This window comes from Dermacentor andersoni, chromosome 4 (genome assembly GCF_023375885.2).
Source record: "Dermacentor andersoni chromosome 4, qqDerAnde1_hic_scaffold, whole genome shotgun sequence".
NCBI classification, from domain to species: Eukaryota; Metazoa; Arthropoda; class Arachnida; order Ixodida; family Ixodidae; genus Dermacentor; species Dermacentor andersoni.
The window spans coordinates 73,878,137-73,893,191 of record NC_092817.1 but is presented as its reverse complement, the minus strand read 5'-3'; the positions used below and the strand labels follow the sequence as shown (position 1 = coordinate 73,893,191).

Genomic DNA, 15,055 nt, shown 5'->3' with positions numbered 1-15,055 from the left:
CTGCCGACGCGGGCGCCGCTACATCAGGTCGGAGTGCGGGTGGCTCCACTTCCATTCCCGTCGGGCAGGGAACAGTGTTCCCCGGAAGGAAGAAAGCGAAAATTACCACAAAATACTGGTGACGGAGAACAAACACTCAGCAATAGGATCACTTCGTCGTCGTCCCTCTTTTTTGAAAGTGAGCGTAATCTTAGCCGGTATAATGCGGTGATACCTTTCTCTCGATCTCATTCCTGTTTTATCATCCACAACTCGTCACCAGCCGATAATGGCCATAATGTATAGGCGAAGCAGAGTTCGGACCACTTACGAAGCACAGATAGCAATAACAGCATTATATAGGATCATTGCATTACCCGGCCCAGTTCTCACTTTCTTATTTCATATGGTTCGCTCTGCTGAGAGTTTTCAATTGCCTGAAAATCTTAGAATATGAGCCAAACAGATACTCCCCCATAAATACAGATAGCAGAACGGATAAATCGAGAAACGAGAATTGGAACTCTTCGCGCTGATTACTCTGTAGATGAAAGTTTTCTGCAAACGGTGCTCCAGATCGTATCCTAGATCACCTAAATGGATAACTGATTTTAATACCTCTTGGCGCCAAGAATACTCGGCAGAACTTAAATCTATACAAGAATAAACAATGTGGTCACAGATCCCTTTAAGCAAAATTACCGGGCTATATATTACTACATGTCGCAGCTTTGCAAACAGCACACACTAAGCAATTTAACGCTAAGAAAACACAGAAGAAAAGTCCCTGTCGTCCATGGCACCCAAAAGCGTATGCCTTGCGTACTTGGCTATTGATGATTCCCCTTTGTCACCTGTTTCTCCGTTAGGTCCCTGCCTTCCAGGAGGGCCCGAGAGCCCAGGCGGCCCCATCATTTTTTGCGGCCCATGGTCTCCTCGAATGCCTCTTTCACCCTTGGGTCCTAGATAGCCTGGAAGACCTGGGAGCCTCCACAGCCCCATTTCTCCAGTTAAACCCAGAGCACCAAGTGGTCCCACCTCTCTTGGCTCACCAGAAGGGCCTGCTTCGCCAGAACTGCCCTTTTCTCCTTTCTCACCGGGTACTCCATGCTCGCCCTTCAGCCCGAGGTCACCCCTTTCGCCCTTTGCTCCTGTCTTCCCAAAAATACCAATGCGACCCCTTTTACCTTTTTTCCCTTCATTTCCCTTTTTTCCCTTCGGCCATAGCGGTCCTTTCAAACCCGGGTCATCTTTCTGACCAGGTGGGCTGGATGGGCCCTGCACGAACGAAGTGGGAATCGAAACGCCATCTGTTGTCACAACCGAACCGGGCTCTCCTTTATCACTTTTTCGCCGACCTCACCGGGAGCGCCAGAGAGGCCAGTCTCCCTTCTCACCTCGCAGCCCATCACGACCGTTCACACCGGTGTTTTCTTTTGGGCCGGGTAGACCTGCCACGCCAGGGTCTCCAGGCAGGCTGACGAAGCCGTGGTCCCCCTTGTCGCCCTTCGGGCCCGGAGGTCTCACTTCCCCAGGCGGTCCCGTTCGTCCGTCGAATCCGGGCAATCCTGGAGGGCCAGGGGGACCCGGTTCACCCGGCGCTCCTATCATGGCTATAACTTCCGTGTATCCAAGTGCGCCACCGTGCAGCCGCGTGACGGACCTTTTCATGCCTTTAGTGGATCGCACGACTACGCCTTCGCCTTTGTCTCCCTTGTCGCCCTTCGGCCCTGCCACGCCGGGCAGTCCCATTGGACCGGGTTCGCCTTTCGGGCGTCGATGCCGATTGCACCCGGAAAGCCTGGTTTGCCCGGGAGCCCTGGCGGACCGGGAGGACCGAGTTCACCTATTTCGTCCTTCGCTCCGCGCCTTCCTCGCCGTCCCGGCGGACCTCGAGGACACAGGCAGGCAGGATCGCCGTCGCGCCGCCATCTTCGCCATATCGCTGCGAGGAAAGCCAATGAGAGCTGATCAGCCGCCTGGCCATCTCTCCGGACTTTGAGCTGGTACGTGCGCTCCTCCAAGATCGCAACTTTACTTTCAAGGGCGTTCGCTCTGAACAAACACAACGCAAGCATACGCAGTGCAATGACCAGCACGGCGACAAAGCTAAACGCTATCCAAGCTGACACCAACCTCACTCGGCATTGCTTCTTGACAGCACTGTCGTCGTTTCTGCAAACTTTCGCTGTGTTGGCAGTTCCCGAGCCCAATGAAGCGGTCTGTTTCATCTTGGCTGAGAGTCAAGCGCTGCACAAATGACGCGTTCGCGTCAGTGAGTAGCAGCGCTTAGGCGCATGCGACACGCATCAAACGGAGAATAAAGAGAACGACGTGAGTTGCATAGTGGATGAGATGCAGAAGCCGATGTCCTGAGTCGACTCCACAGAGCCGCCTCACTCATTCAAGAGTGCTTTTGAAAAAACACAAACGAGCAATATCTTGAGCGTCCACATCGCGCGCCGCACTTAACGCCAACAAGCTTTGAGTGAACTCTTGCCTTGCGTGGGTCAGGCCACCGGCATTTATTTTTCTATAACGCGAATATTCCAAAATCGTATTCATATTCGGAAATAGATTCATGGTTTTAATACCAAATGAAACACGCCAAATAGGCCTCCTTTCAACTATATATATATATATATATATACATATATATAAACGAGAAGAAAGGGGGTTAACCGAGAGGCCCGATTTTTATTAGTCATATCTGTGAGTGGTGGCGCTGGCTAACACTCCAAGGGTTCTACTAGGACACATAAATACCCAAGAAAGTTGATGGGGCAACAGCGCCGCGGTAGCTCAATTGGTAGAGTATCGCGCGTGAAATGCGAAGGTTGTGGGTTCGGTTTCCACCTGCGGCAAGTTGTTCCTTCATCCACTTTAATTCCTATGAATTTATAGTTTCTTAATTTCATTGATTAAGCACAAGTAATTTCCCCTATGTTGTCCTTGGTGTCAGTGTTTGTTGGCTTCTTATCATATGACTATATATATATATATATATATATATATATATATATATATATATATAGCTGTTATGCTCAAATACAGAGCGTCAGATTCTTTTTTTTTTCGTAGATGTTTACAGAGTTTTCCAAGTCACATTGTGTTGCCACATTTCTAAATTGCGTTTAAATGAATAAGTACTTCCCAACCCTTGATGGGCACAATGACATTTCCGTGGCTGGATGTCGTTGAGAAATAACCTCACCGATAAGATCGCAAAATTTTGTTCAGATTTTTTAGACCATTTCTGCGTTTCGCGTGCACGTACCGAAACAATGATGCCCTCGATGAGCATGACACACGTGCCCAAACACGGTCTTAAGTCGGCTGACCAAAGACGCCACAACAGCGAGCGCCGCAGAACATTAGGGAGTCAACTTGTGGCAGCCGTCTCCCTCGTGTAAAGACAAGTTTACAACCGGCCTCCATATCCGTTGCGTAGAACTTTCTCATTCTACACAGCCGTCGCTTCCATCGCACACACACGATCTTTCCATGGCGCGGATTGTTTCTCCCTTGACCAAAGAAAAGTTATCGTTTCACTCCCCACAATCCAATCGTGTGCCCCGCACTATGTATACAGCTTTTGTGAAGTGTAACGAATATCCAGGGAGTGCGATGGACTCCTTCACTTTACCTCCTTCCTTTATTCTCGTATTGCGAAAGGGGCTATAGTCTAGACTATACCCGCCCCACTTTGGTTCCCGGCAGTTCGTTAGGACGGTTTCTTTCACTTCTTTTTTGTTTTGTTTTGTTTTGTTTGTTTTACAAACTCTGTAGCCATGCGCACCGAAGGGGTCGTGCGTTGTGCCCGTTTACGATCAGTAACACGGCGCTACCTCACTCAGTACTCAGCAATAAAGCCGCGGAATGGCCTAAGATGATGTGATGCAGCATCGTGGCCGTGGAACTAGACGAGCGCGTTTTCCTGCACAGCCGGCTAAGTCAGAAAAAGAGAAAAAAAAAGATTACGCGCAAGAGAACTGCTTGGTGTCAGAACGGGGTCACCCTTTTATGGCAAGAACAGTGCCCTACGTGAGGGTAACAGTCGTAGAAAATCTGGCGCAGCCACAGCGCACGCCTCTTCGATGCAGAATGGCGAGTCGATGGGTCCAGCAGCAGTAATACGAGTGACTCGCTGATGTAGTGAGCCGATATTGTGGAGGCGAATCGGCAAATTCCTGATTCTCGCTATCGTAAGATATTAATCTTGTTTGAAGAGACCAATGTTCCCGAAACCATGCACCGACGGTTGCTAGATTCCACAGTGAACGCGTCGATGGAAACCAAAACTACCGCGGCTTATTCAACTGTTCCCTCTCCTATCTATATGGCTTGGACATCAGCGGTGTAGATACTGCATGATGTATAGGACAGCGCCCGAGAAATTAATTGTTGCACTCATGAATGCCCACGCGACAGAGAAAGGCAGATTAGGACTGGTAACGGTCTTGTTTCCATTCAAATAGCCAGGCAGTGCTATAGTATGTATATGCAAAGAGATTATAACATGAACTGCAGTTAGTCGAGTGCAGTTGTGGTAACTTTGTAGCAATCCATTCCTTTTCTCGTTTTACTGTCCAACGGCGGTGTCCCAGCAAACTACTAAGAGCGAAAGGAATGGAAAAAGAAGCAAATTATTACGCAATATGCGGCTGCAGTTGTCCATATTGTGAAATATCTACCGAGATCACGAGCGCACTCTCCAATCCGATCTCGAAGGTTAAGCGCCTAGGTCATGTGCTTCTAGTTCTCAAAGCTGCCACCATTATGGTTGTTGTTATACTTCAGCTTTTATTATTCACTTTTACTTGTAAGACATCTTTCTTTTATGCTGTATTTGGGGGCTACGCAATACAACTGCCATAAAGAAAAAGAAAAGTTGTTTCGATAACTTCCATTTTTTTAGTCTACTTATTTTGGTGCCCGGCCGAAATCGTAAGACCCTCAATGGCGCAGGTTGCATCACTGATAAGGACAAAAAAAAAAAAAAAAACGTACGAAGCCCCTCCCTTCGCTTATCATGTGCTCCGATCTGTACTCAAAAAGCCTATTTTTTAATAGTTCTCTCCCAGTGTGTACAAGCTGTACTTCGTGCAGCTAGAAAAACGTTCTCGCTGTAGTTTTTCTTCTTGTGCCCCCTCAGTATAGGCACTGATGAGTATTCTTCTGAGCCGTAAATAGCGGCATTTCTTAGCTTCTATTGTTCACGTTACGTTCTTTTTTTTCCACCTTCAAACAAAGCACACAAATGCGTGAGCTCACGTGTGCTGATGCGAAGTGCGCGGCATAAAAGCAAATGCGGGCGTCGGACACGACACGTTTAATTACATACGCAACACTTGCTTCGGTATGATTATTTTCATTTTCTTTTGATTTTCTTAGAAGGCTGTAAACAGTATAAGTACGCCAAATGATATTCGCAAGATCCCAAAAAAGCTTTTGAGTAATAGAGAGATAAAGGCAACATAAAAAAAGAAGAGCGGACAAGAAGGAGTATTGAAATTCAGTGCGTTGTGCATGACGTATTCTACTATACACACTCTTCGTTTAGTTATTATTTCTGAATTTTGTTTTCCCTTCTCATCTTTAGAAGGTTCTGAACACTTTGAGTGAAAAAGATATGTACTAGCCTCGAAAAAAAGAAACATTCTGAGCAATACAGAAAAGAAAGGAGCAAAAACAAAGGTAAAAGGGGAGAAGCGTCATCATCCAGCAGTAAATCAGATCCACGGCTAGTGGTTGGTGACGCGGGTTCCGCTGGGCACTTTACCTGCACGGTGTGGTTGACGCAACAGTGGGCGGACAGAAAAAAAAAACGAAAACCTTAAAAAAAACGCAGCAGGTGATGTCGTCAGGCGAAGGCTGATGAGACGACGCGTTAGGAACGAGTTAGGCGAGCCCGACGAGTTCAGGTACCAACGCTGGCAAATGGGTTGGGCCCTTAGAAAAAAAAAATGAGAGCTTGCGTAAAAAAAAAAAAAAAAATCAATACCGCATGAGGCGAGCACTGGGGGGAACACCTATACTTAGGATGTTGCCGCCGCCTGATGAGTGATGCTCGACTCGATTGGGACGAGCGTTATTTCTTATTGCATCACTTTACATTCTTTGCTTCTTTGGGGCGCTCCCCTTCATCGTCGCAGTGAGCGCCTCTTAGCTTGGATGTTGGTCAATGTCATGGACTCTCATTTCCATCATATAGAAATCCAATGCATCATTTCATCATTGCAAATACTCAGTGCCTCAGAAACGAAAGGCCAGGTAGTGAATAGCTTCAAGCATTTATGAGTGAAACCCATTTTCTTTTTTTTTTCTTACCTGTGCTCTTGCTGTCTGGTTTTCAAACCAAAGGTCCTGGCAAGATTAGCTCACGTGGCCGTTCTTTCCAGTTAGTTTGCTGCTGGAGCAATGAGCACTAATGCCATACGCTATTGGCTGCCGTTAGATTTTTCGAACGTAAAGCTCTATATACAGCTACCAGAAAAAATTGTACACGTAGAAGTTTCAGCGTCTATATATATGCACAACGTTCTTACGTTGAGCATTTACCGGATGTGCACGTCCGTGCGTGTTTGAACGCGAAAGTGTGCTCGTGCAAGCTTTTTTGTATGCGTGTGTGTGTCAGAATTCAAAAGTTTTCTTGCCCACAATTTCTTGCTTCACCAGCCTTTAGACTACAGCACGCAGCACGCAATGTCCCACAAACGCACGCAACAGAACACAAGGATTTTCTTTAGTGGAGAAAGGAACCTTTCTGAAAGCTTGCTGCGCCTTACCTGTAATTTTCTTTTTGCGTTTGCACATTTCATTGGCATATTACCTGGAATATTTGCCTTTGGATTCGGTTGTTTATTCCTGCGAGTTAGATTTGTCTATTTGCTTAACAAAGCCAGTACTGGACACGTAGTCAAGCATTTTTTTCCTTACTCTCGTATAACAATTTTGAATGTTTTCGCTTGTGAGCTGATGCATGTCATTACGCTTATTGTAGGTTCCTGTCAGTAAACAGGGGTCAAGTTTTTTTTAATCCTATGGCAAAATTATAGTTTTAACTGAAGCAAAGAAATGACAAAATCGACATTCACTTTAGTTTCCTTGCGTGATTTCAATGCGAAAGCATTAAAACTTGCCTAAGCTGTAACCTTAAATTAAACCTCCCCTTAATGCACCTTGCTCTAATTTGTACCAAACTTAATACATCTGAACCCACTCTTATCTACCTTCTTGTAATTTTGGGAGTGGGCCATGGCACCCGTCTGACGCCGGGGCAGTGGGAGTAGGAAATGCTATCGACTGCAGGTCTCAAACAGGACGTGAACGTTTTGGGTGAAGGAAATTAGTCAATAAACCCTTACATGCTACTTGAAGGCATCAACGCTGCCGGATTCGAGAGCCTCGCTATGTAATAAACAAAAAGAACGGGAATGGAAGGGTCCGATTTTTATTGTATGTTGGCTTACATTTGTGACTAATCAGAATGTATTATACACATGATATAAGCATAAACTAGTAAAACGGAGGTGTATAGTAATGACGTTAGTGCAGAGTGATAACTGCAGCGCAGAAAATATTTTTCGTAGCAGCCCTATTAGTTCGAAACCTTAGTCTTAAGTCAGGATACATAAACGAGCGCGCTGTTGTTTTCTAAATGTGCTGTACGTACATACGTCATTGAGGCTAGTTCCTGGTTTGTGGGCTCGCAGCTGTATCCCAATGTAGAAGCCTATAATAAATCTTGTAGCCCTCGTACATAACGTTCATCTCGAGTTCTGCTGGACTGCGCCTTCGGACAGGTTCTGCTTTCTTTGTCCTTGTATCTTCACGCTACAAATCTAGGAATAAATGTTGAACGATCACCTACCTTGTATCAAGGTTTCGCTGTAGCGGAATACTTGTGATGCTGACCAAGTGGTTGCTTACATCAATTAAATAACAATCTTCGAAGCTGATTGTTTCGTCAGAGGCAGCAATGTAAGCGACTGACGAGTGATAGTGCGTGTTTTATATACAAGCTGCTATAAAATCTCAAAACATCTGTGCCCTAAACCTAGAACGCGGAAAGAACAAATCGACCGCAACTGAGCGCACTCGTGAGCGATTAAGTAGAAAATGAGTAATCAGACACGATGGCAGCAAACAATTTTACTGATCCAAACATGTGACGAGTTACAACGACAAAATGATCGATAAAGTTCTTTTTTTTTAATACGAACAGGAAAACATAGGGAATCAGGTTATTTTCGGAGGCAGAAAGTAGAGAGTAGGTGCGTATTGGAGTAATTTTTAGCCCTGCTTTCTTGTGTGCATATCACGCGCAGGTGCTCTAACGTTTTAGAGAATGCCTTATGAACACGGAAGAATGTATATGCAACAATTACGTGTCCTCTGAAGCATTCGCTAAAACTCCCTTTGGTTCAACAACCACTGTCGGCGACAGCCATCGAAACAGCGGCTTACTGAGCCGCACTGCCATGTAGCGTTGCCACCGTAAACAGACGCAACCAAGACATGTGTAGACAAGCAACATAAACGTCCCCACTTGGTCAAACATAATCGCGCCCGCAATAGCGTGGTGAAAATTTCATATAGGAAAGGGAGGTGAAGGGTTTTGTCGAGGCACTGACAATTCTCTCGTTCTTTCTTTCTTTTTCGTCAGAATGGCCGGCGCACGAGCTCCAGCCCATAACAAGGGGCACTTGTCCGCGAAAAGTTTTATGAACATCAGCCTCACATTTTAAAGGAAATCCTACTTCGCAAGTCCTCCAGAATGGGCATATGCCACTGTGACGCAAGGAAGCCGATGCTTTAATGCACAATTATTTTAGATACGAGTCGTACTTCTCTGCGCATGCACCTCTCACCATGCAGCATTCGCCCCCTCAGTGATCGTCACATATTGCCTTCTTCCGCGTGATAAAGACCGAAAACAGCTAGAGGCGGCGCCGCCAGGCTCGCATTGTCCGCTATTGCTGCGATCTCGCTAGCTCAAACAAGCGTGGCATCATTTAGACTCCAACACTTACGCTGGACGTGCGTGTTTACTTTACAAACATCAAGCTGCATCTCAACTTGAGCGACCCGCATTTTCTGCGTAGCACTTTACTAATGAAAATGCGCTCGGCATATGCACCTGCGAAAAACTCTTGCAAGGCCGTGCGTGTTCTGCATGTTTGCCGAAGCTGGGCAAGTAGTCACGCCTCATCTGGAAACATGTCGTGAACAGGCTCCGAGCAGCCGCGTCAACATAATAGCACGTCAGCGTCGCTGCTTCTCTAATTCCTATCATCAAAGAGCGGCAACGTACTGATGGCTGTGCGGCTACTTCCTACTGCAGAGCGTATAATAGCTACCTGTCACGCCATGAGCGCTTCCAGCGAGGTGCGTACATGCCGCGAAGCGTGAGGATATCACAGAGGAAACGGATCAATAAGCTTTGCGCAGGACACTGCTGCTAAGGCTTCTCGTTCGTGCCGGCTCCAGTCGCAACGTTTACGCCTGCCGCACAAATTGCGAGGCATTGCGAGGCATCCCCATTTATTGGGAAATGGTTCTGGTCGGCCTTGCAACATCTAGCTTGCTTTATAATGCCGGTGCTGTTCTCCAGCCGTGGCGGACGTATTCTACATCGTCACGCGACGTCCGCTAGCCGTAATCTATCAAGAACGGTGCACGTGCTTTGCTGCACAAGGTTGCTCTGGAATTTAAGTGGTATTCAGACGGCGCCTCTTGCGCAGCTCCCGCAACTAGGGTCCTTAAGCGAGTCCGCGTTCACCTAAAAGAGTGCTGACCACATTATTGTTAAGCGAAAGGATCAGAAATCACAACCGTGGGGCGAATTGACATCCTACGTCTTACTACGGTATTTCAGAAACCTATCTGCTTTGATGCTGTCAGCTTGTGCTATGAATGAAGATTCGTTCGTTCGTTCCTTCCTTCCTTCCTTCCTTCCTTCCTTCGCTCGTTCGTTCCTTCCTTCTTTCCTTCCTTCCTTACTTCGCTCGTTCCTTCCTTCCTTCCTTCCTTACTTCACTCGTTCCTTCCTTCCTTCCTTCGTTCGTTCGTTCGTTCGTTCGTTCGTTCCTTCCTTCCTTCCTTCCTTCCTTCCTTCGCTCGTTCGTTCCTTCCTTCCTTCCTTCGTTCGTTCGTTCGTTCCTTCCTTCCTTCCTTCCTTCGCTCGTTCGTTCGTTCGTTCCTTCGTTCCTTCCTTCCTTCGCTCGTTCGTTCCTTCCTTCGCTCGTTCGTTCGTTCCTTCCTTCCTTCCTTCCTTACTTCGCTCGTTCGTTCCTTCCTTCCTTCCTTCCTTCCTTCCTTCCTTCGCTCGTTCCATCCTTCCTTCCTTCCTTCGCTCGTTCGTTCGTTCCTTCCTTCCTTCCTTCCTTCCTTACTTCGCTCGTTCCTTCCTTCCTTCCTTCGCCCCTTCCTTCCTTCCTTCGCTCGTTCGTTCCTTCCTTCCTTCCTTCCTTCCTTCCTTCCTTCCTTCCTTCGCTCGTTCGTTCCTTCCTTCCTTCCTTCGCTCGTTCGTTCCTTCCTTCCTTCCTTCCTTCCTTCGCTCGTTCGTTCCTTCCCTCCTTCCTCACTTCGCTCGTTCCTTCCTTCCTTCCTTACTTCGCTCGTTCCTTCCTTCCTTCCTTCGCTCGTTCGTTCCTTTCTTCCTTCCTTCCTTCCTTGCTTCGCTCGTTCGTTCCTTCCTTCCTTCCTTCCTTGCTTCGCTCGTTCGTTCCTTCCTTCCTTACTTCGCTCCTTCCTTCCTTCCTTCCTTCCTTCGCTCCTTCCTTCCTTCCTTCCTTACTTCGCTCCTTCCTTCCTTCGTTCGTTCGTTCCTTTCTTCCTTCCTTCGTTCGTTCCTTCCTTCCTTCGCTCGTTCGTTCCTTCCTTCCTTCGCTCGTTCGTTCCTCCCTTCCTTCCTTCGCTCGTTCGTTCCTTCCTTCCTTCCTTCCTTCGCTCGTTCGTTCCTTCCTTCCTTCCTTCCTTCCTTCCTTCCTTCGCTCGTTCGTTCCTTCCTTCCTTCCTTCCTTATTTCGCTCGTTCCTTCCTTCCTTCCTTCCTTACTTCGCTCCTTCGTTCCTTCCTTCCTTACTTCCTTCCTTCGCTCGTTCGTTCCTTCCTTCCTTACTTCCTTCCTTCGCTCGTTCGTTCCTTCCTTCCTTCCTTCCTTCCTTCCTTCCTTCCTTCGCTCGTTCGTTCCTTCCTTCCTTACTTCGCTCCTTCCTTCCTTCCTTCCTTCCTTACTTCGCTCCTTCCTTCCTTCGTTCGTTCGTTCGTTCGTTCGTTCGTTCCTTCCTTCCTTCCTTCCTTCCTTCCTTCCTTCCTTCCTTCGCTCCTTCCTTCCTTCCTTACTTCGCTCCTTCCTTCCTTCCTTCCTTACTTCGCTCCTTCCTTCCTTACTTCCTTACTTCGCTCCTTCGTTCGTTCGTTCGTTCGTTCTTTACCGCTTGCTCGCTTGCTTGCTTTTTTGCTTGTTTGCATTGCTTGCTATTTGACCCACGGTGTTTGCCTGCTCCATCTCGTTAAACAGGTTGTCTCAACCATCATGCACCAAAATTTAAATATATGCAAATGTCACGTAGCTGGACACAACCAAGGTAGTGTCTTTTGTCGTCGCTTGGAGATACTCAGACTTTTTGTTTTAGTCCGCCTAAATAAATAATTAGTATTAATTAATTAATGAGCTTCCCAAATATTACAATTAGATGAAAAGTGTCAATGAGAAAATTGTACAGCAGCATGAAAAATTCCCTATACAGCTTTCTGTTGCCCAACGCGTACTACATACAAGTGTTTTCTGAGCGTTAAAGAAGCTCACCAACACAAGCAAAGTGCCTCGAGCGGCCAGTCGCGCGGCAATTTTGCGTCTATTCGCGGGCTTCATTCACTCTCGGAAAAACACTTATGTAGCACGTATTGAGCAGCAGAAAGCTGTATCGCGAGTTTTTCATGCTGATCTACCATGTTCTTACTGACACTTTTTATCTAATTATAATACTTGAGATGTTGAATAATTAAGATTATATAATGTAATTAGGCGGGAGCAAAAAATAATCTGAAGGCATCCAAGCGACGGCAAACAACATTACCTCGGTTCTCTCCAGCTACGTGACATTTGCATATTTTCAAATCTTAGTGCATGACAGTTAGGACACCTAGTACATAGAGCTCCAATTTGCTAGCAATATTCTAGTCTGCTACCTAGACTACGTGCAGAGTACTATATTTCCTTTTTATGCGTCGAGTTCATTAAAAAAAAAATCAAATTATGCACATCCAACGCCCTCCTTTGAATCTGTGTAAATTGAAGGCTTTCGCCTCCCCCCACTCCCCTCCAAGTGACTAATCAAGGGCTATAAATTTCCTCATTTCATTCCTATATCTTTCGCGTAAAACTGGCGCTCGCGCATATGTTCTCACGCATCCATGTTACGCGCATGTGACAAACGCAGGTGATCCTCTCAAAGAGCCAGTTGGCGTTTTCACTAAAGAAGTATATGTGTGATTGTCCATTGGTTAAAGCATCGGTTTGCTGTGCTGGGGAACGCTGGCTCGATACCACCATCGAGCATGTAAACTTTTATTTTTTAAGTACGACCTATTCGGCAAGGCAGCTGCATTGCCCAGGAACACGCAGCAGCCACGGCCACCAAAGTCCTAGAGGGTTCAGCAACGAAATCCTCACTTTAAGAGCCACTGCTCCACTTTGGTTAGTGAACTGAAGAATTGCTGCTGCTAGGAATCATTCAACGAAACGCCTTTTTTTTTCATTGAGGCTACCAATAAACGTTGTGGAGAGGTCAATGACTAAATTCTGGCCAATGTTTGCAATACTGACGTGTAAGATTCGCAGGACAAACGCTTCATGAAGCATCTACACAATTAATAATAAAACTATCGCGAGTAAGAGCTTCCTAAAAATAGCAGCCGCGAAATAATTATACTCTTTTCAGGCACGGTCGTGTAGGTTAGGATAGGCACACGCAGTGTTTGTAGAACACGCAATATATTACTTTGCAGTACCACTCTATTTCAGGCCGCAAGCCTAGGCTACGGATTCTGGAGAGCGTATACTGTCCAAGTTTTCTCTCGCAAGGCTGCATTTAATTTACGCTGATTAGCAACTTCGTTTGGGTTTATATATTAGCGAAGAATTGCTGACAATATATTATGTCAAATTTGCGTAATGTATATGTTATGCGCGAAAGATTTGATGTCTCAGTGGCGTCAATTTCGAGGAGTCTGGCCCGAGGAACTCAGGCGGAGTGGCTGTAATCATGTTGGTTGCGACAGTGGTTGTAGTTGTTCCGAATGTTTGTCTTGCTTCTTTTCTGCGAAAAGAAGAGGTCCAACAATTTGCAACAGGATAATATCAGGGATTGCCCTTGACAGCGTGTCTTTGAGGGACATTTTAAACGATGCCTAATTGTGACTGACATATAATCGCCGGCCGGTTGAGATTTTCTGGCTAGCATCTTTTCCATGCGTGACAGAATAAGGATGCCGACGCGAGTTGCGTAGTAACCATCTCTCAGGGATTCAAGCCCTGAGGGGAATGCGGAAGTGTGCTTTCAGCTCAGTTTTTGGTCGTTTGGTACTACGTCATTTTCTAAATTTTTATTACGCGATATTTAGGAGACGTTGGCGCCGTTTTGGAGAGCCGGCTACTCGTTTTCACAAAGAATGCGTATAAACTAAAAATGAAAGAACACGCTGGCACAGAAGTAACTAGAAGAAAAAAGTCAAACTTGAAGTCAGGTGACTTATATGCCCAAAAGACACCTCGCAATCGCGATCCCATAAATAACCCTGGAACACGAAGGTTGCCAACTTAAATTAACAAAGGACCACTCATAACATCACTTACACAAGACACGCTGGAACGTAAAACCCACTCACAAGATACACTACATAAAGAAAACACACAGTCAGGTCACAGAAAGGCTACACAAATTAAGAAACACAAAGGAAAACAGAACAAGGTAGTGAAACATACACAGCCTACTTTGAAATAATACAAAGTGTAATTGCAGCTATAATTATTCCATTCCCAACGTCACTATAGGACCACTACAGAATAATTTATGTCACAGAATATGGCTTAGCAAGTGAGTTTTTGTAGTTTTGCGAATGGTAGGACTTGTATATTAAAAAGAAAAAGTAGAAACGGCACTTCTCTTGAGCTTCCGAATTTCGTTTAACGTTAACACTGAAACCACTTTAGGGGTGCATCACCGACGAAAATCTAGTAACAAAGCGCCAATTGAAACGTCTGACATGACATTTGCAACTACATATACACGTACCACGCTATCCGCTTCAGTTTGGATTCACGCAAAGACAATAATTAAAGTCAAACTTGTGATTTCGACTGTTTCAGTAGAACGTGACTTTGATGCCCGCATTTCGATCAGGCAACATTGAATGTGTAATTACCGCGGGCCGCGAGTGACATAGAAGCAGATCATACTTTTTTGGTGCATTTTAGCATGAGGAACTTTCAGCAATAACCTTAGCATGATGTCTAGTCATCCCATGGGGGGAGGGGGCATTTTGTTGACAAAGATGTATTGGAAAATTTGCCTGAACAATCCGTGAGTATATGCAGTGATCTGCGACTGGTAAATCCTTGATAGCATTATTTGCAGCGGAAACATTTAGAAGAGGTGCCTTCGTAACGCAGCCAAGTTGTTAATCGGGACTAGGGCCTGGTTATCTTCATTCCCGATTCCATGGAGTTTATAACAATTCAAATCTTCAAAGCCTAGTCATCTTTATGAGCACATGCCCTCGATTATATGAATTCTTTAGACGGTAAAACAATAGCACTGATTTACGATTCTCATCAGAGAGAGAGAGAGAGAGAAACTAAGGCAGAGATGTTCACCAGCCAAGAGTCTTGTTGCCTGCCATACCCTGGTGAAAAAATAAAGGGATAAAAAAACGTTAGAGAGAGTGACAGAAAGAAAAGAGGCGAATGTCAGCATGTGAATGGACAGCATTACGCAGTCAAATCCGTTCGCACACGCCATTCGTTTTCAGAAAGCACTAGATTGCCTTCCCGGCCTCATGAGTCGAT

The 15,055-nt window shown here is 45.9% G+C and overlaps 1 non-coding gene and 1 pseudogene across 1 annotated transcript; one reads left to right on the top strand and one right to left on the bottom strand.

Moving 5' to 3' along the window:
- Window positions 1-688: 688 nt before the first annotated feature.
- Window positions 689-15,055, bottom strand: part of LOC129386234 (uncharacterized) — a 237,751-nt pseudogene continuing 223,384 nt past the window's right edge.
- Window positions 2,771-2,843, top strand: TRNAS-UGA (transfer RNA serine (anticodon UGA)). Its single transcript has one exon. It is a non-coding gene; the product is annotated as a tRNA-Ser (tRNA).